We start from the raw sequence: 19,211 nt of genomic DNA, 5'->3' as shown, positions 1-19,211 counted from the left end.
AAGAGTGCGAGACAAAGAAATATATCCCATATGGCCCTGTTTGGCATAGGATTTGCAGAATTGAAAGAGATGACAACTGGAATTAAAATTGGAAGATGAACTATTAATAATCTGAGATTAGAACATGCCCTCATCTTTTTAGCAAGTTAAAAAAGATTTAGAAAAGCTTATCATGAAAGTAAAAAATGAAAAATGAAAAATCTGGATTAATGTCAAAGTGAAAATTGTAGCTAGTTTTATTTTCTTAGGCTCAGGAATAAATACAGATAGACATTGTGCTGGAGAAGTAAAAAGTAGATAAATAAGAGGGAGGAAATGATAAATTTCGACAGGTTCAGGAGGAGAAAAACTTCTTTTTTCAAGCCAATATCAAAATAGTTGAAGCAATGGGTTTTTTTTCCCTTCAAGTGATAATATATGGTTGTGATAGCGGAATGTTGAGCAAAAGTGGAAAAAGAAGACTGACAACTTAAAATTATGAATTGCTGGAGACAGTTTCTTAGACTTCCATGGACTGCAATAAAAAGAACCCAGTCAATCCATCGTGCACAAGACAAAACAATTGTTGCCTTAAGATAGTGATTACCAAGCAGAGAGACAACATATTTGCGTCATAAAAGATGAACTGATGATAGACTAGAGGAAAGAAAAATATGTTTGAATTGAGAAAAGTTTTTTTTTTTACAGAAAGACAATAGGATTTAAGAGATCACCGAAAAGCTCTATGAATTATCCCTAAAGACAGCTCAATAGGTAGGCATTTTTTCATATAGTCACCAGGGGTAATGCTAACAACTTTTGAATACCTTCAAGAAATACTGGGTACCTATGTAATTGTGATTGGTTTTGTGAACAAAAATCTTCTGTGTCACGGATATATAATAAAATCAAATTGTACGCAAGATAATTCAATTTTATGATACTACAGACAATAAGATATCCCCCAATTCTGAATGAATGTGTAGGGCAGTGTTTTTCAACCTTTGTTCTTCAGGGGAACCCTTTGGTGTTGTCAGATTTCTGGCGGAACCCTGGTTGAAAAACACTGCATTAAACTGTACATTCTCAAGCTGAAATAGAATTCTTTTATTGGTCAAGTGTGATTGAACACACAAGGAATTTGTCTTTGGTGCATATGCTCTCAGTGTACATAAAAAAGATACATTTGTCAAGAATCATGAGGTACAACACTTAATGATTATCATAGGGTACAAATAAGCAATCAAGAAACAATCAATATAAATCATAAGGATACAAGCAACAAGTTATAGTCATAGTCACAAGTGGGAGATCAGTGATAGGAATGATGAGAAGAGTAACAGTAACGCAGCCTTACCACGTGGGGGTCTGTGACTGTGGACTAGCAGAGAGAGGGCAGGAGAGAGAGGCTACACCACTTACCCTCACTGGGAGTGCTGGGTCTGAGGGGGGCAATAAGTGGAGGCCGTTCGCTCCATTCTGCCCACTTTCCCTCCCCATTTTCTGGTGGCTGCAGGGGCCAGTGGGAGGGTCAGAGTGAAGGCAAAGCTGGAGTGGACATCTTCCACTCCACCTTCTGCTCCTCCTGCCCTCTCAGGCCCCGAGTGTGATGGGAATAATAAGGTGCTCTCTCTTACAGTGCCCTGCACAGGGAAAAGGGAGATGACAAGTTGGCCGCTTGGCCCAGCACGGCGGCATGTACGCAGGTGCGGGAAGAAGGCATGAGGAGGAGTGGGAGAGCTGCCTGGCGTTCCTGAGCCTTGGACTAGAAAGCTCTGCCTTGTAGGTGCTGGAGAGACAACCGCTTCCGCTTCCTCCTCTTCCTCCCCCTCCTGCTACCGCTGCAGCCTACACTTTGGCCCTGCTGCTGTAGCAAGTGGCTAGTGGAGTGCTGCTGGTGCTGCTGCTGCTCTTGGCACCAATGCCACCGCCACTGCCACTCTTCCTCCTGCTTGGCAGCTGCTGCTGCTGAGCATGATTGATCTGCAGGACACGAGTTGGAGGAAGAGGCTGCCCTGCTGCAGAAGCGGGTGGGATTGAAGAGGGGACTTGCCTTGCCTTCTTATTAAGTCACAGAACCCCTGGCTGGCTCTTCCGGAACCCTTGGGTTCCATGGAACCCTGGTTGAAAAACACTGACATAGGGAGATACAAAGGAGAAGCCTATCATTGCAGATTTTTACTGGGATATATATCTGCACTTTCATTTCTACAAAATATATCCCTCAAAAGAAAATCCTTTGGGTTGTGTGCATAGTTCCCTCTAAGCTGAGCAATGAGCAATCGCTCATTTAAAAATCATCATCAACTCAGAGTTTTCCAAACCTGCCCAGAAGCCGAGAGGGAAAGAGTGAGAGGGAAGGAGAGCGAGAGGAAGAGAGAGAAACAGATAGAAAAAAGAGAGGAAGGAAAAGAAAAAGAAAAAGAATGGGAGTAAGGAAGAGAGAAAGAAAATCAAAATCTAGTTTGAAACTAGCTCAACTATTTAAGTGGCATTTTGATATAGATAGAGTTGCCCTATTATGAGCTCACTGTTACAGACACACAGTACAGTATTTTATTTTGAAATTTTCTGAGGCAAAACAGGGTGGTTTTTTAATTTGTTTGTTTGTTTGTTTGTTTGTTTGTTTGTTTATTTATTTATTTATTTATTTATTTATTTATTTATTATTTCTGTGCCGCCCAGTCCCAAAGGGACTGCCGCTCAGACACTATACTTTTCCGCCCACCCCCCAAAAAAATTAGAGGGAACACTGGTTGTGTGGTGTCCACAGCAAGGCATACTGTTGTGTATTCTGTTGTGAGCCGCCCCGAGTCTGCGGAGAGGGGCGGCATACAAATCTAAATAACAAATAAACAAACAAACAAACAAACAAATAAATAAATAAATAAATAAATAAATAAATGGCTTGCTGGTGCCTTCATCATTTTACTGTACATGTGCGGAATTGCCATGGATGTTAATGGCACATGTCTTTTAACCCTGCTGTTCTGTTCGGGTCGTATGTGACCCAAAAGCCATGTTTGAGTCCCTGTAAAAAAATTTCCCTGCATATCTGAAACTTGAAATTTCATGACTTTTCATCATTTCAGGGGTTCTCTCTATGAGAATTTTTTTTGGGGGGTGGGGGGCTTAGTTTTTGCTGGGCAAAAAAAGTCACACTTCTTCTGTTCCCGGGTCACCCTGACCCGGACCGAAAACTCTTCATTTGCAGTGCTTATGTTTAGTCTTTTTGAAAGCTTTTTGAAATTTTTTTGAAACTTCGGGGAAAGTTCGGGGTTGCGTTCGGCGTTCGGAGCTTTGATGTCACCGGCAGGTTGCTAAGGATGCCAAGGTGATCACTTCCTGGATTCCATGGAATCCAGGAAGTGATCACCTTGGCGTCCTTAGCAACCTGCCGGTGATGTCAAGGTTCTGCCCCCGGAATCTCTTCGTGAGAGGGATTCCCCAGCTCCTTCAAAGGGAGGTCTTCACGTAAAAATAAACATTGTTATTTTTATGAAAAAGGATGCCGCAGCTGAACTGCAAGCAAAGGGCAGTTCTTTCACATAAAAAGTAGTCTGAACATTTCTGCACACAATGATATGAAAATTGAAATGAAAAAAGTAAATCTTATTGGTTTATTTTGCTGATATAATGCATGCCCCCCGTTTTTGTGAATTCTTTTTCAATTTATGGATAGTTTTGCTTGCAAACTGCATTCTATTTTACTGAAGTTGGTGTGGGATTGGTAGCTTGAACATTTCTGAATATAAGAAAAATATAAAGGAACTGAAAAAAATGATTCTTACTGGTTTTTTAACATCAGAAATAAGGCCTCCTCCCCTTTCCTCGGTTGCTTGCAACCATTTTCACTTTATATTTACGCAGGCTTCAAATCCAAAATATTTTTAATATCTTATGCATTCATTTACTCATTTTAACATGGCTGATCATCATAAAAATATTTGTGGGGGTGGGGAAAAAAATTTTTCTGGGCAAAAAAAAAAAATCACGTTGACTTTTTCGGGTCATATAGACCCGGACCAAAATGATTTTTTTAGGTACTTGAATTTGGTCTTTTTAAAAACTTTTTCCACTGGAAAACTAGTTTGAACACTTATGAACATAATGATATGAAAATTGAACTGAAAAAATTGAGGCTTATATTTTTATTTTGATCAAAAAGCCCCTCCCCCCATGCTTTCTGAATTTTTTGTCAATTTATATTTTTTTAGGCTACAAATCTCTAAGGAATATTCCCCCAAAGGTTTTGATATACTAAATTGAACAATCCTAAACATAAGAAAAATAGAAATGAACTGAAAAAAATGATTCTTATTGGTTTATTTTTGAATATAAGACCATATTGTTTTATAAGCCTACTCGAGTATAAGCCGTATAAGCATGGGGGCCCATTTATGAGCAAAATAAACCAATAAGGATCATTTTTTTTCATTTCAATTTTCATATCATTATGTTCAGAAAGGTTCAAGCTACCAATCCCACACCAACTTTAGTAAAATAGAATGCATTTTGCAGGCAAAATTATCAATAAACCCAAAAGTTTTGATATACTAAATTGAACAATCCTAAACATAAGAAAAATAGAAATGAACTGAAAAAAATGATTCTTATTGATTTATTTTTGAATATAAGACCATATCGTTTTATACTCGAGTATAAGCCTACTCGAGTATAAGCCTATTTGACTATAAGCACGGGGGCCCATTTATGAGCAAAATAAACCAATAAGGATCATTTTTTTTCAGTTCAATTTTCATATCATTATGTTCAGAAAGGTTCAAGCTACCAATCCCACACCATCTTTAGTAAAATAGAATGCATTTTGCAGGCAAAATTATCAATAAACCTAAAAAAAATTCACAAAAACGGGGGGGGGTAGGCACATTTATGTGCAAAATAAACCAATAAGTATTAATTTTTTCAGTTCAATTTTCATTCCATTGTGTGCAGAAATGTTCAAACTTGTTTCCAGGTGAAAAAAGCTTTCAAGAAGACCAAATATAAGTACCGTATTTTTCACTCCATAAGACGCAGTTTTTTCCCTCCCAAAGTAGGATGAAAAATCAGCCCCGTCTTATGGAGCGAAGATGCAGGCAGAGAGGGGGGGGAGGCGCTGGAGCAGAGGGGGGCGGCGATATCCCAGCAGCCAGCTTCCAAGCCGCATTCGCCTTCCTCTGCCGCCGCCAGCCGGAGCGAGCTGCTGGGCTACGCGTGGCGGGAGAAGCCCGGACAACGCCGGAGCGCTGGGCAGCACTACCGCCGCCGCCGCGGGGAGAGGCAGGCATGTGAGCTGGCGGCATTGGGCTTGGTGGAAAGTCCGGGGGCAGCTCCAGCAACTCCCCTCCCGTGGCTGCTGTTGAGGCGGCAGTGAGAAGCCCAGACAACGCCGGAGCACTGGGCAGCACTACCGCTGCCGCCGCCGCCGCGGGGAGCGGCGGGCATGTGGGCTGGCGGCATTGGGCTTGTGGAAAGTCCGGGGGCAGCTCCAGCAACTCCCCTCCCGTGGCTGCTGTTGAGGCGGCAGCGGCGTCCGCCTCTGGCGCGCGGCTCTCTCACCATTCTTCTCTTTCCCCCTCTCGGGCTCCGAATGCGGCAGCGGGAAGAGGAAACGAGGCACAAGGCAGCGCGTCTGCAGGAACGGGTGGTGGGGCGCCGTTGTTGTCCTCACGGCGCAAAGCCACACAGTCCCGGATTGCTTGCTTCCCCGGCCAGCAAGCCGGCTGCCTGGGAAAGCGTTTTTCAAATGCGCTGTTATTGTAATAAATATTTTAGCCCACTTTTTGGCTCAAAATATTTTTTTTCTATTTTCCTCCTCTAAAATCTAGGTGCGTCTTATCAGCAGGTGTGTCTTATAGAGCGAAAAATACGGTACCTAAAATGATCAATTTGCAGTCCGGGTCAAATAGACCCGGGAACATAAGATTAGGGAGTTTTTTCGAACAGAACAGCAGGGTTAAGAAAACTGAAGCAATCTTTTGCAGATGCAAAAAAATGATAGAGTGGGTGAAGAGCCGGGGTGGCACAGCAGGTAGAGGCACTTCATGCCACTGAAGCTGACTGTAGATCTGTAGGTTAGCGGTTCAAATCTCATCATCGGCTCAAGGTTGACTCAGACTTCCATCCTTCCAAGGTGGATAAAATGAGGAACTGGATTGTGGGGGCAATAGGCTGGCTCTGTTAAAAAGTGCTATTGCTAGGATATTGTAAGCCGCCCTGAGTCTATGGAGAAGGGCAGCATAAAAATTGAATAAATAAAATTAATTAATTAATTAAAATAAACCAATGGAATTCAGAAATCTGTTATTTCTACTGAAGTTTAGCTGATCTGAAATCAGTGAAGCGCTACCAACATTTTTACTACCACACTGTGGGCGTGGCTTATGCAGGACGCCCTACATTTAAAAAAATATTTCAGTGCACATTGCGTGCTCTGGGGTGGAGAGTTGGCCTTCTCTGGGTCCCGTCGACTGAGCAATGTTGTTTGGCGGGACCCAGGAGAAGAGCCTTCTCTGTGATGGCCCCGACCCTCTGGAACCAGCTCCCCCAGATATCAGAGTTGCCGCCACCCTCCTTGCCTTTCTCAAGCTCCTTAAAACTCACCTCTGTCATCAGGCATGGGGGAATTGAAATTTCCCTTCCCCCTAGGCTTATAGAATTTATACATAGTATGCTTGTATGTATGAGTGGTTCTTTAAATTGGGGTTTTTTAGATTGTTTTTAATATTAGATTTGTTTACATTGTCTTTTTATATTGTTGTTAGCCGCCCCGAGTCTTCGGAGAGGGGCGGCATACAAATCTAATAAATACAAATACAAATTTTCGCTACCCTATTGTGTTGCCCCTGTCCGGGCAGCAGCCCACCCCGTCTGAAATCCAGAAGTCCCTGTTTATTTCTTGACTTGATTATGTGGGTCTGTCCATAAAATTGTTTTAGTTTTAACTGGTACAAAATGTGGCAGTTAGGTTACTAATTAGAATATGATATTAGGAGTATTTTAGGACTGTGTCTAAGATGACAACTGATCGTATTGTTTTCTTAGCACAAGTGAAAATGTTGATTTAAATTTTTCAATTTTTTTCAAGTAACTTCAGCCATCCAAACAAACATTTTCACTATGTATGAACTACCTGAGACATAAAGTTCAATGACAAAAACTTTAAAGGATTGTCTCATTTTCTGAAACCCATTTATTGAGCGTTTTCCTACATTGATGTCAAATCAGGCAAGGTATCTCTTTGACAATGGTAAATTGCCTGCATCATTCCTCCTTTTAAAAAATACTTTTCTCTTTGTCCATACTTTTTCTCCGCATAGTTTGAATGGTGCTTTAAATTGTTTCTCATGAGATTAAGTGTTTTAACTTTTCAATATGTATTTGTTGACTTCCCTGAACAGAAAGGTGAGATATAAATCATGCAAAATATTTAATGTAATAAATAAATCTAAAGGTTAAAATCTGTTTTGCATCTCATCTTCCTCCAAAGAAATCAGAATATTTTTAGTTAATTGTAATATCATAACACTGTTGTGGATTAGGTTAATTTAAGAAATGAGGCCTGAAATAATTGGCCTGATTGATGACATGGAAATTTATGTCTCAAACTCTTTTTACATACCCTTAGTAATTCCTTCGATAAAAATAATTTGCAATTCAATGTTTACTTCTAAGTAAGTTTCACTGTCCCCTTAGTAATTTACATTCAGATTTGTTGCCATTGTGCACATTTATTGCTTTAGCATTCAGTAAAAAGGAATTAAATTCATTTTTGTCAATAATAACAAGTTTATTTCTGAATAACCTACAGTCAATCCAGTTTTCTCAATTCATTGAGAGGAAGAAAGATTGTTTAAACAAAAATGATTAAACTGAACATTATTTCAGCAAATCAACAATTCTATGCCAGCAGCTTTTTTTATATTGAAATGTCAACTTAACAATGAGAGAAATGTCATGAAATCATAGCCAGTTTTAATTCAGCAAAATATTGATGTCAAATATGAAATACCCAAATGAAATTCTTCGCTGGTCTCTTAGTGAAAATGTTTTTGTTACTACATATAAATCACATATGTGACTGTGTATACAGTATATATATATATATTTTCTAATTAAAATAATAAGAAATGCTATTAATTTCTAGGTAGTTGACCATTCTTAATGCGTTGAGCAAAACCGGTGCACTTATAGTGTATTATAACCTACTATATAATAGTGCAAGCTTTTCAAGCACAAACAATACCACAGTGTAGGTAATAATCACCGTGTCCTTAAAATCATGATTGATAGGACAGGATATTCATCTGATTTATCTGGCAAGTTCTTTATAGCTCATCTCCAGCTTCTAGAAACACAGTATTTTCTTCAGCCTATTGTTGCCTGCTGGACCTAAGCCAACTAAGTGTTGTGGCTAAAAATATTTCTTCAGATATGACCACGATGAATCCCAATCTCTCACTAACACATATCTCAGCCCAATCTTTCGAGCATGTGTCATTCGTGGTCTTTTTCAAAGAGGTTCCACAAGACATGTTTACGGTGCAACATCAAGGGTTTGTAGTCCACCATCATTCTCCCACTATGGTATCTTTCCACCACAGATGGAAGATGGAACAAATGCAGATTACGTATCCATTAATAATGCTAGGAAAATTCATTCTTAACCCCTCTGAAAATAATAGCCTTTTATTTCAGTTTCTCTACTTCTTTGTTCAAGGACATTTAGATATTTCATAAACTACCTTTCACAAATCAATTCTCTTTTGCGCTGATACAATCGTTTCAAAATACTATGCTGTTCTAAACTCTGCAGCCTTCAAGTCCAAAATTTGATAGTTCCTCATTAGAGGGAATAAACAAAGAAAGAAAAGAAAGAATGTAGGAAATGAGATAAAATACTCCTCAACCGTCTTTGTGTTTACCCTTTAGATGCTACCTGCTGTTTTGTGGCTGTAACTGTTGTCTCCCAACTTCAGGTTGAGTGCACTAGTTTGCCATGAAAGAATTGCTCATCTACCATGAGATATGATTAAACAACTCAGTGAGTTAAATAATTCAATCTCTGGTGATCCAACCATCAAATAGCAATGCAATTAGGTAATTTCAAATTCCAGATTAACTTTTAGACATATGGTGAAATTCTGCTTCACTTGCTGCAAAATATAATAAGGCAGTCCCCCTGCATTTGGGAGACACTCTTTCCTATTCTGGCAAAGGAGGTTCAGATTTAGGTCATTAAATAATCCCTGATGTTACAGGCAGTACTCTGGTAGTATTTAGGGTTGCTTTATTCTGGCTGTGTTCTAAGCAGGAGTCAGAATAAATTAGTACATCAGGCAGAAAGATAGGCATCTGAGGCAGATAATACTTAATTATCCATCTCGTCCAACAATTGAACTATACAAGGTTTGGGGAACTTGAATCACACTCCTGAAATACACCAGAAACTGAACTACAATTCTGAACTATTAACATATATCATATCTAGCATGCTTAATGCTGAGGAATGCTGAGATCGGTAATTAACATAGCTTTTATATTTATTTATTTATTTATTTATTGGATTTGTATGCCGCCCCTCTCCAGAGACTCGGGGCGGCTAACAGCGACAATAAAACAGTGTACAATAGTAATTTGGTATTGATGATTAAAAATCAATTAATATAAAAACCAAACATACATACATACATACCATGCATAGAATTGTAAAGGCCTAGGGGGAAAGAGGATCTCAATTCCCCCATGCCTGGCGGCAGAGGTGGGTTTTAAGTTGTTTATGAAAGGCAAGGAGGGTGGGGGCAGTTCTAATCTCTGGGGGGAGTTGGTTCCAGAGGGCCGGGGCCGCCACAGAGAAGGCTCTTCCCCTGGGTCCCACCAGGCGACATTTCTTAGTTGACGGGACCCGGAGAAGATCCACTCTGTGGGACCTAACTGGTCGCTGGGATTCGTGCAGCAGAAGGCGGTCCCTGAGGTAATCTGGTCCGGTGCCATGAAGGGCTTTATAGGTCATAACCAACACTTTGAATTGTGACCGGAAACTGATCGGCAACCAATGCAGATTGCGGAGTGTTGGTGTAACATGGGCATATTTGGGAAAGCCCATGATTGCTCTCGCAGCTGCATTCTGCACGATCTGAAGTTTCCGAACATTTTTCAAAGGTAGCCCCATGTAGAGAGCATTACAGTAGTCAAGCCTCGAGGTGATGAGGGCATGAGTGACCATGAGCAGTGACTCCCGGTCCAAGTAGGGTCGCAACTGGTGCACCAGGCGAACCTGGGCAAACGTCCCCCTCGCCACAGCTGAAAGATGTTTCTCTAATGTGAGCTGTGGATCGAGGAGGACGCCCAAGTTGCGAACCTTCTCTGAGGGGGCCAGTGATTCTCCCCCCAGGGTAATGGACGGACAGATGGAGTTGTCCTTGGGAGGTAAGATCCACAGCCACTCCGTCTTGTCTGGGTTGAGTTTGAGCTTGTTGACACTCATCCAGGCCCTAACATCCTCCAGGCACCGGCCCATCACTTCCACTGCTTCGTTGGCTGGACATATTGCTGTGCAGCCCTTCAGATTTAAAAGCAAAAGGATGTTTTTGACCACATAGAGGGGATCCTCTAGCACCTTTTCTATGTCTTGTTAAAATACCTAGATCCCCTTTTCCAACATCTATTCTAGAAAAGACCCAGAGTTGCAAAGAGATGCTCTTGTGAATGTCTAGATACACCTATGCACATTATGCCTTTAAATCCCAAGCACTGGGCAGTCTCTTTGAAGGGTGAAGTATACTTCCAAATTTCAGTAAACGTATCTGTAGCATTTGGCTACGTTGAACACATTTAAATGTCACGCAGGAAAACAAAGCCGAGCGTAAATAGGTAAGCAGCTTACCTCCCAGTCTCTTTCTGTCCTCTCCAACTCAATTATTAGAACCCTGTGATTACTTGAAGAAAAGCACTTTTCAGTTGCAAATCGTATTTCAGTCATAAATTAGAAATTAAAGTAAATTTGCAATCCTTTGGAGTCAGGTATTATAAATATGCTGATAACATTCAATTCTAGCATATGTATGTATAGAAAACCCTTTTATACTTCAACAGATGGGATCTGCAGCAAAATATCACTGTTCAATGTCCCATTCAGTGAGCCTTTTTCTATCCCAGAATTCTTAATTCTATTCATACTTCTACCTGGATTCTAATCCCAGTACCCTGAAGTCATTGAACATGTTTAGTCCTCATTGAGCTGCTGCAGAAAGGGGGATACAGTTTTAGGATTTTTCTTTCTTTCTAAAGTTTATGTGTAATTCTTCAAACTGTGGGAACCATTAAACTCCTACTTATTTTATGTAAATGCTACAAACAAGCTGTTTATTGCCGGAGTAATGCTGCAGAAAAATTTAAATGAACTAGAGAGAATAATACTTCTCCAGCTCTTTCTAATAAATGCAACTATGGAAATATCACAGTTCTTGTCATTTTATATTTTCCATAATTTCATTTGAGGGGGAGGGACGCCATACTCTAACAAAATCAGTAAAACAGTCAGGCTTAGAAATATTTGAGGAAACTTCAATGAAATCACATTCAAAAAATACATAGGAGTCCTCAAACTTTTTAAACAGAGGTTCAATTCATAGTCCCACAGGCTGTTGGGAGGCTGAACAGCTGGGTGGGCATCGCTAGGTGATCATATGACTGGGTGGGTGTGGGCAATGTATTTTTTGATATGGATTCTTATGTTTTACATCAATAGTTTTTATATAGTTTTATCTCCTGGTTGTGTGCCACCCAGGGTCACCTTTGGTGAACTACGTATTCTAATCAGGATTAGGGATGGGCGAACCGAACCCGCACAATTCAGGTCCGTACCGAATTTTGCGGTGTTTGGTATGCCGAACATGAACCCGAAATTTTTGAAACTTCGGGGAAAGTTCGGGGTTGCGTTCGGCGTTCGGAGCTTTGATGTCACCGGCAGGTTGCTAAGGATGCCAAGGTGATCACTTCCTGGATTCCATGGAATCCAGGAAGTGATCACCTTGGCGTCCTTAGCAACCTGCCGGTGATGTCAAGGTTCTGCCCCCGGAATCTCTTTGTGAGAGGGATTCCCCAGCTCCTTCAAAGGGAGGTCTTCACGTAAAAATAAACATTGTTATTTTTATGAAAAAGGATGCCGCAGCGGCACTGCAAGCAAAGGGCAGTTCTTTCACATAAAAATAAACATGTGCAGCCATCTGACATCTTGGGACATGGGGATTGGATGGATGCCTCAGAACTTGCTTTTCTTTTGTTGTCATCACTTATTGTCTAGTAAAAGTACTCATCTCAAACAAATGGAGTTGGGTTTTTTCCCCCTAGACTTTGAATGGAAGCACACCTGACACTCTGTATCTCTGTACATTTGCTAGGGATGAGGGTGAGGGTGGGGTTTCCACTTACGTGTTGCATCCCAATACACAATTTATTTCCTTGCATGTGCAGAAGGAAATTTCAAGATGAAACACAGCTGAGAAGCCATCCAAACCAGGAAGAAAGAAAGCACTGATTCTACTTCTGGGCATGCGCAGAAAGACATTTCAAGCACAAATTTACAAAAAAAAAAAAAGACTGCATGGACTGGGAAAGGCGGCACCAGAGCTGTCATGCCTAAATTGTGTCATCAATGGGCTGGTACCAGAACACTCGCACCACACCGCACCATTAGGAACCCACACCTGGATGAGAGTTTCCTTCCCTCGTTTATTACTGAAACCAATGACAAAAGCTTTATCTGCAGGTAAACTTCCTTTTGTCAGTTTGAGACTTGAAGCAGCTCAAATTAAATTAATTCTAAATTAAATTAAATTAACATGTGTTTTGATTGGACCCTGCCCTATTTCAGACTTCCATCAGAAATCCTGTCTAGCAGGCCTGGATAGAAGCATGCCAGATTCCACTCTGGCTTTCCTTTGGTCCAATGGACTCCACCAATGCTCCATCAGATTAGATCGCTTTGCTTTTACAAACTGGGCTCTACTCCTTATAATGGAAAGGACAGATTAAAAAGTTACTAAAACCAAACCTTACTTGGATAAACATATATCCATCCTAACAGGGCCGCCAATAGGGCGGTACTACTGGGAGTGGCGTCATGGGCCCGGGCAAATTGGAAAATGGGGGGGTGGCGCCCGCCAAAAACTCCCCAACCCAGATTGCGATGGGGAAAAGCGTGCCAAGGAAAGCAAAAGGACCAGAGACACCTCACCAAACTTCGCCTCTGCGGAGCTTCTCTGACTGCGGCCCGCACCTTCTTCCCACCCCCGTGAGGAAAGAAGACAGGGAGGCCGGCAGACAGGCAGGGAGCCCCGATCGCAGCCGCGGAAGAAAGCGCGGGGGTGACTTGGCCCTCCTTAAGCCAAGCCGCCCTGCTGGGGAAGCCGGGAGAGGATTGAGCCTGGCCAGCTTCTCCGCCAGCCTTGTGTGTCCCCCAAGGATTGCGAGGGCAAGAGAGCAGCGCCTTTCGGCCTCCGGAGGTGCTGGGCCGAGGATTCGGGGGGGGGCGTGAACACCGCCTGCCGCCTGGAGCCAATCACCTTCCTGCTGCTGGCGCTGGGAGCAGGTAAGTGCGCGCGGCCGGCCGGGTGGGAAGGGCAAGGCGCGAGGGGGAGGCAAGGTCCCTCTTTTCATGCATCCCCTCAGTGAGCCTCTCCTTCCTTCCCTCCTTCCATTTCTTTCATTCCCCCTCTCTATTTATATTTCTCATTCATTCTCTTTCTTTCTTTCTTTCCTTCCTTCCTTCTTTCTTTCCTTCTTTCTTTCTTTCTTTTGTTTCTTTTTCTTTCTTTCTCTCTTTCTCTCTTGCTGTTTCATTCTTTTTTTCTTTCTCTTGCTTTCTTTCTTTCTTTCTCTTGCTTTCTCTCCTTCCTTCCCTCCTTCCATTTCTTTCATTCCCCCTCTCTATTTTTATTTCTCATTCATTCTCTTTCTTTCTTTTCTCTTTCTTTCTTTCCTTCTTTCTTTCTTTCCTTCTTTCTTTCTTTCTTTTCTTTCTTTTTCTTTCTTTCTCTCTTTCTCTCTTGCTCTTTCATTCTTTTTTTCTTTCTCTTTCTTTCTTTCTTTCTTTCTCTTGCTTTCTCTCCTTCCTTCCCTCCTTCCATTTCTTTCATTCCCCCTCTCTCTTTTTATTTCTCTTTCATTCTCTTTCTTGCTTTCTTTCTTGCTCCTTTTCTTTCTCTCTTTTACCTTCCCTTCCTCTATTTCTTCTTTTCTTTCTCCTTCCTACCTTCTTCCCTCCCTCCCTCCCTTCAGTCCTTCCTCTCTTACTCTCCCCTTTCATAAGTTTCCTTGCTGCCTTCCTCTGTTCCTGTCCCTTCCACCTTTCTTTCCTTCCTTCCTTCCCTCCCTCCATTTCTTGCTTTCCTTCTCCTTCCTCCCTTCTTTCCTCCCTCACTCCCTTCTTTCACTCCTTCCTCTCTTACTCTCCCCTTTCACCTTTCCTTGCTTCCTTTGCACCCTTCCTCTGTTCCTGTCCCTTCCCTCTTTCCTTCCTTCCTTCCCACCCTTCGTCCATTCATTCACCCATTCCTCTCTTGCTCGCCCCTTCCTTCCTTCCTTCCTTCCTTCCTTCCTTCCTTCCTTCCTAGCTCGCCCTCGCCTTTCTTCCCTTCCTTCCAGATGGGAGTGCCCCCTCAAGACACCCGCCTGACTGCTGGTACCCTGCTTTTTCTCTCCTCTCATCCTTTCCAGCTCCTTGCCGGTGGCTGCCGGGTGTGGGATCCCCCTCCCCTCTCCCCTCACTAGAAAGCACATGGTTTTTTGTCAACAAGAAGGGAGAAGTGCCAAGGAGCCGTAAATAAGCCTCGCTCCACCTGACCGATGCCAGGAGGATCTTTCTTTCCCTTGTCACTCCCGCTTCTTTCTTTCTCCTGGATGAGTCCACACAATCGGCTTAACCCAGTTCCTGAAATAGCCTATGGCAGTGCTTCCCAACCTTGACAACTTGAAGATATCTGGACTTCAACTCCCAGAATTCCCCAGCCAGCATTTGCTGGCTGGGGAATTCTGGGAGTTAAAGTCCAGATATCTTCAAGTTGCCAAGGTTGGGAAACACTGGCCTATGGGACCGCCTCGCTTGGCGTGAAGTGGGAAATGATCCCCGGGGGATGGAGTGGCTTGGCGACTTAAAATAGTTTTAAAATGGCGGGGGGGGGGGGCAGACACTTAGGCTGTATGGGGCCCCAAAATTCCTGATGGTGGCCCTGCATCCTAAGATAAAATACAGGAAATAGTATAAGGGCAGACTAGATGGACCATGAGGTCCTTTTCTGCCATCAATCTTCTATGTTTCTATGTTACAGACAAGGATAGACAACAAAATAAAAACAAGCAAACAAATGGCTTATGTGAGAAGCAAGGCATCTTGTATCCATGCAAGCATTGATTGATTGATTGATTGATTGATTGATTGATTCATTCATTCATTCATTGACTCACTCACCTATAATTTTTAGATGCCTAATGATTTCAAGTATAGATGCAGATTCCGCTATGATACATTGCAATATATTTCTTTGGCGAAATAGCATTTCAGCTACTATTGGCTTGATTAAGTTAAGTTCCAAGCTCCTGTCTTAAAGATTGCTTTAAGGCCTGGAATTCCAGACTTTCATGGCCCTAGGCTTACTTCTGACAGGCAACATCATCTAGAGTTTCATAGATTATTCATTTTAATAGTTTTCATAGCAGCATTCAAAAATGAAGTAAGAGAGAAGAAAAAAGAAACACAGCTTGACTTTCAACTCCCATGTCGAGTTTGCAATTCCAGCAGCTTGAAAAATCATCTATTGACTTGTCAACAGAGCCAATTTGATCTGAAGCTAGTGAAAGAAAAATAGATATTATATATGGAACCCCACTATGGCATTTTTAGTCATGTTTCCTTTTCCAACTGCGCTTTAATTTGTTAGACTTTCAGTCACACGTGGGCATGGTTTCCTGGGAGACCAGTCTTTTAAGCCACAGTTCAAAACACCAACCAGACTGGAAGTGGAATGTAATTAAACAAACAAAAAATGGAATGCAGGAATAGTCTTATTTCTTTAAAGCATTTATAGACTTACTTCTTTCTTCCAGCCCTCCATCCACCCCCTCCCCTCCTCCTCCTCCTTGCCTTCCTTCCTTCCCTCCCTCCCTCCCTCCCTTCCTTCCTTTATCCCTGTTTAACATTTATAATTTCCTGGTTCTCATGTTATATTCTAAGAGGGTCCTACATATGTCTTTTTGTAGATAACTAGAGGTTTACAAATATGGTGGATTTCGGTCACTTCCCACAAAGGTAATGAGTTATTATTATTTTTTATTATTATTTATTAGATTTGTATGCCGCCCCTCTCCGTAGATTCGGGGCGGCTCACAGCAATAATAAAAACAATGTACAACAAATCTAACATTTAAAAGTAACTAAAAAACCCTTATTTAAAAAGCAGAACATACACACAAACATACCATGCATAAACTATATAGGCCTGGGGGAGATGACTCAATTCCCCCATGCCTGATGGCAGAGGTGGGTTTAAAGAAGTTTACGAAAGGCAAGGAGGGTAGGGGCAATCCTAATCTCCGGGGGAGCTGGTTCCAGAGGGTCGGGGCCGCCACAGAGAAGGCTCTTCCCCTGGGTCCCACCAGATGACATTGTTTAGTCGATGGGACCTGGAGAAGGCCAAATCTGTGGGACCTAACTGGTCGGTGGGATTTGTGCGGCACAAGGCGGTCCCGGAGATATTCTGGTCCGGTGCCATGAAGGGCTTTATAGGTCATAACTAACACTTTGAATTGTGACCGGAAACTGATCGGCAACCAATGAAGAATGCAGAGTGTTGGTGTAACATGGGCATACCTAGGGAAGCCCATGATTGCTCTTGCAGCTGCATTTTGCACGATCTGAAGTTAGCTGAAATCAGTTATTTTATTGGGTAGTACCGTATTGGAGAGTTTCAATGGCTGGCTTCAAATCTTTTATTTACATATTCACTGCATACATTATCCATTATCAGATTAAAAATACTACTGAGAATGTCTAATTTGGTAATAATATGTCAAAAATGTGCACACATTAACTGGTGTGTACTTCCAGGGAAGCCTTAACCCTTGCACACAAGGTAAGGATACTTTCTCAAATCCATTTTAAGATCAATTTGATGCATTTTTGTGAATAAGACTGTTAAAACAAACTTAAGGTTAACTTAGTTTAAGTAAATTTACCCCAAAATGAAATCCTTGTGGCTAATATATTGTATTTTCTCCTCTTCAAAAAGTGCTATCCATTGTTCTCCCACAGAGCCAGTAATAAGGTTTCTTGCTTGGGGTAAGTATGTTTTTATGATTTGAAAGCTGAAAGGTTTTTTTCTATCATTGAAATCAGAATCAGAATGTAGATGGACTTAATAAACAAGAACATGGAGCAAAATTATTGAAAGGTTCTTTAACTTGACCATTGCATATGTATGTAGATAGGTTGCTGCAAATGTCCCAAACTCTTTTTAGACTCCTCGAGATGAAAATTTTAAAGAATAAAATTGCCAATGCTCCTAGAAAATCATACCAGAGCCACCTGTGAAATGGCTACAATATTGGCAAAATATTTGAAAAGGCAGAATTGGAAAAAATGCAGGAAAGAGGAACTATGATGACTAGTGGCCTGAAACAATTCTATTTTGTGGTAACGTGACATGAAGAAAAAAGATAAGGAGCCTGCTTTTCTCTCTCTCTCTCTCTCTCTCTCTCTCTCTCTCTCTCTCTCTCTCTCTCTCTCTCTCTCTCTCAGAAAATTAGATTCTGGGATTCTACAATGAGTCTGAGTATCAGATTCAGATTTACAGTAATAAAAGGAAACACTTCTCACTTGGCACAGAGTTAACTATAGATTATGGTGTTGGAAGACATTGTGATGGTCCTCAATGAGGAAAAAGCTATTTCAAGTCTCAGTTGCTGGGCAAAGTAGCTAGGAGAATGTATCTGGGTTTCCCGTAAGCTTCTGTCGCTTGCTGGTCTTCCTTCAGGACATAATTAAAGTATATTAAGGAGCTTAATTCACTTCTGAAGAGTAATCATATTTTTTAAAAATGCCTTGGCAGGAAGGCTTTTACTGTAGCCCTATAGCACTAAAGTGCAGTGGCAAAAGGAAAAAAAAAAGAAGTCATGATATGAAGCAGAGAGCCTCATATCAATTATCAACTTCCTGAACATGGATATGGATACTCAAGGATTTTGTGCAATGTGTATTGTTAAGTGAATCAAGCTGATTTGCATTTCCCACACTAATACACAGTTTGAAACAGATATTTGCCATTGCACATCTCTGCATTTTTATTTAAAAGTTTAAGAAAATAAGCAAAAACTGAGTATTTGTGGGAAACAAAATTAATTCAGGATGCTTTGAAAACACAGATTGGTCCAGAAATGGGATAGAACAGGACTGAATGAGCAAATAAAACACAACAGAAAAGAACAAATGGATGGCATGCCGTACAGTTGTGAGTGACTAGAATCTTTAAGGCTTTCTTATATTTGAACTGTCATGGGCATTTTGGGTTTGATATGGGTAGAATACCAAAATTAAGCTTACTTGTGCTCTCATTCATAAAAATATGTGAGAAATCTAGTGGTATTGGACTTCTGGTGAAGAAATGGCATATTGAAGATGACTCTGCTAAAGGGAGAAAGAGAGAACTTTGTCCACAAATCCTCAATAAGGTTTCCTCTCACAAGAAGGAAACAATCTCCAGTAGGTTTAGAGCTATGGGAGATGAGGGAATAATGATCATTTTGTTCAAACTATGGACAGGTCCTTGAAAAGGACACTGGTTTCACATACTTCTCTAATCAGTTTTGCAAATTGCTTGTTAACTGCTTTTTAGCCATTGGGAAAGTAGTTGAAGAATTGAAGATTGCTCAGCATCAAGTGAGTTTTTCTCAATCCTTAGTAAGAGCTGTTTTACATTTAAGGATTAAAAAAAAGTCTTTTGGAATACATAGCAAAGGAGTCATTAGAAACTTTCAGAATGAGATTGATTTGAAAATTGATTTTAAGATAAAAAGATACAAGAATGATATGAGAAAAATGCTATACTGTACATACAAATGAAACTGGTTGATAATAATTACAAGAAATATACAAAAAACAAACTAAAAGAGTGACCTAAATAATTTGTCTACATTTTTGTGAAAGAAGTCAAAGAAAAAGAAAAGAAATCAAATTC

This window comes from Erythrolamprus reginae, chromosome 1, assembly GCF_031021105.1.
Source record: "Erythrolamprus reginae isolate rEryReg1 chromosome 1, rEryReg1.hap1, whole genome shotgun sequence".
In the NCBI taxonomy this organism is placed as follows: domain Eukaryota; kingdom Metazoa; phylum Chordata; class Lepidosauria; order Squamata; family Dipsadidae; genus Erythrolamprus; species Erythrolamprus reginae.
The sequence above is the reverse complement of the archived record's forward strand: the minus strand, read 5'-3'. Positions refer to the sequence as shown.